General features: G+C 46.4%; 1 pseudogene; it reads right to left on the bottom strand.

Annotated features, from left to right (window-relative positions):
• Positions 1–2,250: 2,250 nt before the first annotated feature.
• On the bottom strand, positions 2,251–5,849 carry LOC123065892 (caffeoylshikimate esterase-like; annotated as a pseudogene).
• Between the last annotated feature and the right edge of the window lie 297 nt (positions 5,850–6,146).

Here is a 6,146-nt window from a genome sequence, read left to right as displayed (position 1 = left end):
TGTGCCTGATCTCCCGCTCTTTGTACGGGTTGAAGCAGGCCCCTCACGCCTAGTACCAGCGGATGACGGGCTTTCTGCAGCAGCTCGGGTTCTGGGCTACTCACTCCGATGCCTCGATGTTTGTCTTCCACTAGGCTCCGGCGACCGCTTACCTACTCCTCTACATCGACGACATCATCCTGACGGCTTCCTCGCCCGAGCTACTTCGCCAGCATACTGCTTGCCTCAGCGCTGAGTTCGCCATTAAGGACCTTGGCCCATTGCACTACTTCCTCGGCATTGAGGTGGTACGACGCGCCGATGGGTTCTTTCTTCATCAGCAGCAGTATGCACATGACCTTCTTGAGCGGGCAGGTATGCTTAACTGCAAGCTTGTCCCCACGCCTATCGACATGAAGGCCAAGGTCTATGCGCTCGACGGTTCACCCGCGCCAGATGCAGCGTTCTACCGCTCCATCATCGGCGCTCTCCAGTACTTGACACTCACTCGACCTGACCTGCAGTACACCGTCCGGCAGGTGTGTCTCCACATGCACGCACCTCGCGACACTCACTGGAACCTGGTGAAGCGGATTCTTCGGTACATCCGCGGCACCACGACTCTGGGTCTTACGTTGATGGCCTCGCCCTCGACTAACCTGGTCGCCTACAGTGACGCCGATTGGGCTGGCTGCCCGGACACGCGACGCTCGACTTCAGGCTACTGCGTCTGCCTAGGGCCCTCGCTCATATCGTGGTCGTCTAAACGACAACCCACGGTATCCTGCTCCAGTGCCGAGGCTGAGTATCGTGCTGTGGCCAATGCCATCGCCGAGTGCTCGTGGCTTCGCCAGCTTCTCCAGGAGTTGCTTCTTGATGTCCCGAAGGCCACCATTGTCTACTGTGACAATGTCTCTATGGTCTACCTCTCCGCCAACCCCGTTCATCATCGTCACACGAAGCACATAGAGCTCGACATTCACTTCGTGCAAGAGCAGGTGGCTCTTGGGCGCGTCCGCATTCTTCATGTTCCCACCGCTCAGCAGTTTGCCGATGTCATGATGAAGGGGTTACCGACGCCTACATTTGAGGAGTTCCGGTGCAGTCTATGCGTCACTGGTGACGTATCGACTGCAGGAGGGTGTTGAACATATTTGTGCATGTATCTGTTAGGATAATCTCCTATCGGCCCCGCCTCTAGTTTCCTTGTATAGATGAGGCTGAGGGCTGCCCTTGTACCCATATATACGTGCACCGTGCACCCGATCAATATATCGAGAGTCGCATTGCCTTCAACAAGGTGCATGGCGGCGTTGTTGGTGGCACCCCTGCACAATGTCGACCTTAGGTACTCGTCGTAGCGGTGTGGGGTTGGCTCGGTCGGGCACCAACAGTTTGGATCTAGTGGCGGTGCTGCGGTGGCGAGCATGGCACGTTTCGCGCAGACACGAGGTTGGCGGTAAAGGTGGGACAACGTAACGTGAGACATGGTGAGGGTGGGTGCTCGGGGCTTTACGTGTTCTCCTTGCCAATTCCGTTGCCTGGATGCACGTTGGTAACGAACATGAGGCGTGTGACAATGGTTGAACAACACGAGCGTCGCACATGGTTGATCGGTTTCGTGTTTCAACAGTTGTCGATTTCCTTCACTATAGATGGCATGGGGCCGCAAGTTGGCCCCATGTGGGCTCTTGGTGACACCGACCGCTTAATGCCTGCAATCCAATGACATGTCATATCTGGCCAATACCCTAAGGCGACTGACTACTAGTGATGAGTCAACACTTGGGGCTGTTGGATGGTTCCTTGAGTGGGCTCATGTCACTATTGGTGACCTTGTTGATATTGGTAGGTGTGCTTTGGTCCGCTGTTCGCATACATGGGGATGTTCGATTGCTTGACGATGCCCATGTCAGGGTTGTACGAGTGTTAAGCCACGACGGTCTAGATTGCAACCATGATTTTTTTTTTTTTTGCAGAAAATGAAGGCACTCTAGGTCTGGCTTGCATGGGTTGTGCCTGGTAATGCTCATGTTCCACGTTATTTATTCACGGACGGCATTATTTGGACTGGGGCTTAAAATCCTTGGATATGGGGACGATAACGCTCACCCATTGTTTCCTTTTTGGATACATCGATTTTGAAATACCTCTCTCATGGTTCGGGTGTCAATGGCGATGATTTCTATTTGATTGTTGTTGCTTATGTTGTTGTTTGTTTTAACATGTCTTTCGGTAGTCTTTTTTTCTGTGTGTTGTTGTTGGCTTTATACATCCTAGTCATGCAAATTGTGAATGATACACATAGTGGTTGACATTATAAGGCAATAAATTTTTGAAGAAAAAGAATATCTCTGCATTCTGCAATGCAGTCACCTACACTACACATTTTTTCACTTGACGGTGCTCGCCGCCCTCTCCTCGAGCCACGAAATCACATCTGTGAAGATCCGCTCCACGTCGGCCGGCGGCTCAGCCATGAGAACGTGCCACATCCCGGGGTACAGCTTCAAGGTCTTGTCCCTGCTCGATGCCCGCTCGTGTAGCAGCCTGCTCCCCTCAGGATCGGCCACCACGTCGTCCTCCCCTTGCAGCACCAAGAACGGCAAAGTGACCTACATAATTATATTAATAATTAAGTGGCGCACAGAATTGGACGAACACAATGCTGAGACTAAGATAATGATCTGTCAATGGTATTATTGCCTTCTACTCCCTCTATAACTTAATGTAAGGCCTTTTTTGGTTTGTAGGAATTTTGTAGGAACTCTATAGGATAGGATTTGCAAAGGAAAAAAAATTCTTTGAAGCCCTTTGGTTTATAGGAATGGATTTCTATTCCTATATAGGATAGAAATCAGTCCTTCACATTTTAGAGAGAAAAAAACCATTAGACTAGATTCAATGAAAAAAATTCTACCATATGCACCAAATGACATCAAGTTTCCTATCCTATGCATGTCATCTCACTTCCTAAGATGACATGCATCTCAATTCCTATAGAGAAAGAGATGTCATTTGGTGCATAGGATAGGAATTTTTGTATTGAGTCTAGGCTAATATTTTTTTCCTCCAAGATGTAAAGGATTGATTCCTATCCTACATAGGAATAGGAATCCATTCCTACGAACCAAAGGGCTTCAAAGGAATTTTTCCTTTGCAAATCCTATCCTATAGAATTCCTATAAAACTCCTACGAACGAAAGAAGGCCTAAGTATAAAAAACACCTTGCAAGGAGTATGTACCTCGTGCATGTTCTTCTCAATGTCTAAGCTGACCGCGAGGAGTTCGTGGCCTGTCTGCAGCGCGAGGTTTCCCTTGTACATGTATGGGTTGGAACGAATCTGTGAAAGATTTCAACGAGTGAGAACATATCTGATGCTTCCTCCTCTTAAGGTGCTTCTGTGCTACTTAAATAAAACTACTACAACAAATTGTTGAAAAATCAAATCTCACCTTTAGTATCAGATGCCTCTATCACACCACAAAATTTTAGTTTAAAATTCAATCCACGAGTTGAGAAACAAAAAGGGAAACCCAGACAATGAGGACTCATTTGGTTTGAAGGGGATTTGCGCGTATGCTAGCATTCGTTTCACAAGAATAGAGGCACTAGATTCCTAGGGGTTGTGCCAACATTGACCTAATTCCTAAGGATTCTTAGCATTATGTAAGACCTGATAGAAAATGCCTACGGATTAAAGTGGAGATGACATCTCAAATATTTACTTTTCCTATTCCGAAGATTTTAAAATCCTGCAAAGTGATTGAACCATGAATAATATTGTATCAACCATGTATGTTCAAATCACAACATTCTAGTATCAAGGTTGTTGATTTCTTTTCCGACACCTTTGATACCATTTTTTAGCATTTTCATAGATTGCACTGAAGCACTGCAAGGAGAGGAAACCCCGGAGATCTCTATGGACTATATTTGCAACAAGTTTCTCACATTGTGAAAAAAGAAAATTATTATAAATATAACGAGCACAAAGCATTTACACATTCTATTAGAATGTTGGTATGTTTTCTTCGTTCTAACATGTAGCAGACCAGAGAGCTTACTATGAGAATATGTCATTATAAATCTACATGATATGTTCATCGGGTTATAAAATTGTCTTTCTACATGTTTAAAAAAATCCGGTCGATTTTACGAAAAAAATATGTTTATACAGATCTAGGAAAAAGTTCACCACATTGTAATAGTTTGTTCATCTAGCGCAAAAATGTAATGTTTGTTACCAGAATTTAAAAAAATGAAATCTTACACGTATCTCAACGTTAGATCAATTGTTTTCCTTGTCACCCGCAAAAAAAAAAATGTTTTCCTTGTCGATAGTTTTATATCGAGGAAACTGTAGTGTTTCTTCCTAACGTTGAAAAAACTATGAAGTCTTGCACATATCTCAACGTCAGGTCAATGGTTCTCCGTGTCGATAGTTTTATTACCTCTTTCTTGAACTGGGGATCTTTGCAGACTTTGTCGAGCTGATCTGGAGCAGGGATGACCCTCCAGCTAGGCACGACGGCGCAGATCATCTTGAGAGCGCTCACCACCACCGGATGAGGCCGCATGCCATCACCAAGCTGAATGCCACCTCAGAACAAAGAAAAAGTTCAGCGATCTTCAGAGGACATAACCGAGCCATCAGGCGATAGATCAAGTTACATTCTGGGAATTCTAGGACAATTTGACAGGTTACAATACTAGCATGGCATGTCGATCAAGTCAAGAAGCGGACCTTGACCATGGGAGCGAGCAAGACGGCGCCGTCCCAGTACATGGAGTCCTTCCTGTGGACCTGAAGCGCCACGGTGCCTCCCATGGAGAAGCCGTAGAGGAACCTCTTCTTCGTCTTGTTCTCCGGCTTCTCTGAGGTTATTGCCAAATCGAAACCCCTTCAGACATTCAGTTAAAAAGATAGAAAAAAATAGAGCAATTGCGCTGTAATCTGCATACATAATGGGGCTGTAAATGAAGCTCTGTTCTTCTGTTCTGTTCTTACCGCAGACGCTCTTGAAGTAGTCGGAGCAGTCCTTGACGATGTCGCCGAAGCTCGATATGTAGCCCTTGGAGCCGGAGGACTTGCCGTGGCCCTCTTGGTCTATCCCGTGGACGGCGTAGCCGGCGTGCACCAGTCGCGCGGCGGTGTCTGAACATGCGTGGAGTGTGTTAGTACCACTTCGTGGATGTTGGATGGTGAAATCGCTCTGAATCGATAGACACAATTGCAACGCTGAAGAGTAGAAGTAGTAGTACCTGCCATCGATATGCTGCACTCTCCTCCATAACCTACAAGTTTTGACAGCGAAACAATAATGAATTTTCTTTACTTCTTTGTTACATACAAGCTTGACGAACTGCAGAATGGAAATTGTGGAGAATGGACATGTACCATGGCAGATGAAGATCAGAGCCTTGCGCTGTTGTTTCTTGGGCGTCCATTTGCAGGTGAAGAGCCTGCTGCCTCGTGAATTCAGGGTGAAGCCCTGCCCAAAGTTGAAGTTTGCATCTATGCGTTAGCAAACACAAATATGAACGAAATTTCAGACCAACTTTCACAGGACAAACCTCTTCATACTTGATATCATCTTTGTAGTGAGCCTGCAGATATCACAAAACTCTGAGCTACATTTACCATGGGAAAGCAGCGTGAATGAAAGAACTAGGAAAGAAGAGCGGGTTGCTTCTGAATTTACCATGGGAGAGGTTATCGAAATGCCCTGTGGATAGGTCAAACGATCCAAGTCCCCAAGCGATCTCTGAATATAACAGCGAGCGACCTGTGAAGATGGAAAACTAAGGGGTGGTGCTGGATATATATACGCCTATACGGACTTTTCTGCCTGGAGACAAATTCATCGCCAACCGGTTGAGACGAGGAATTTTCTTCGGGTTTCAGAGAAGAAACACATCATGCTTCAGCACTAAGAATGCACATTTTCTGCTTTTTTAATCTCGCTGTCTCAGCGGAAAACATCGTGCTGGGAAGATAGGGGTGCCTGGTCAACGGATGAATCAAACTCGAACCAGCGAAAGCGAGAGATCGAGGGAGGTTAACATGCATCAAGGAGAAGAGGTAAATTGGTACACGCAGCGGATATGGTTGAACGGCACGGTATCATCTGCCTGAAGGCTTAGTCAAAGGCTTTGGTCGAA

This window comes from Triticum aestivum, chromosome 3B (assembly GCF_018294505.1).
Source record: "Triticum aestivum cultivar Chinese Spring chromosome 3B, IWGSC CS RefSeq v2.1, whole genome shotgun sequence".
Classification (NCBI taxonomy): Eukaryota; Viridiplantae; Streptophyta; class Magnoliopsida; order Poales; family Poaceae; genus Triticum; species Triticum aestivum.
Note: the sequence above shows the minus strand (reverse complement) of the source record. Positions and strands in the feature narration are given on the sequence as shown.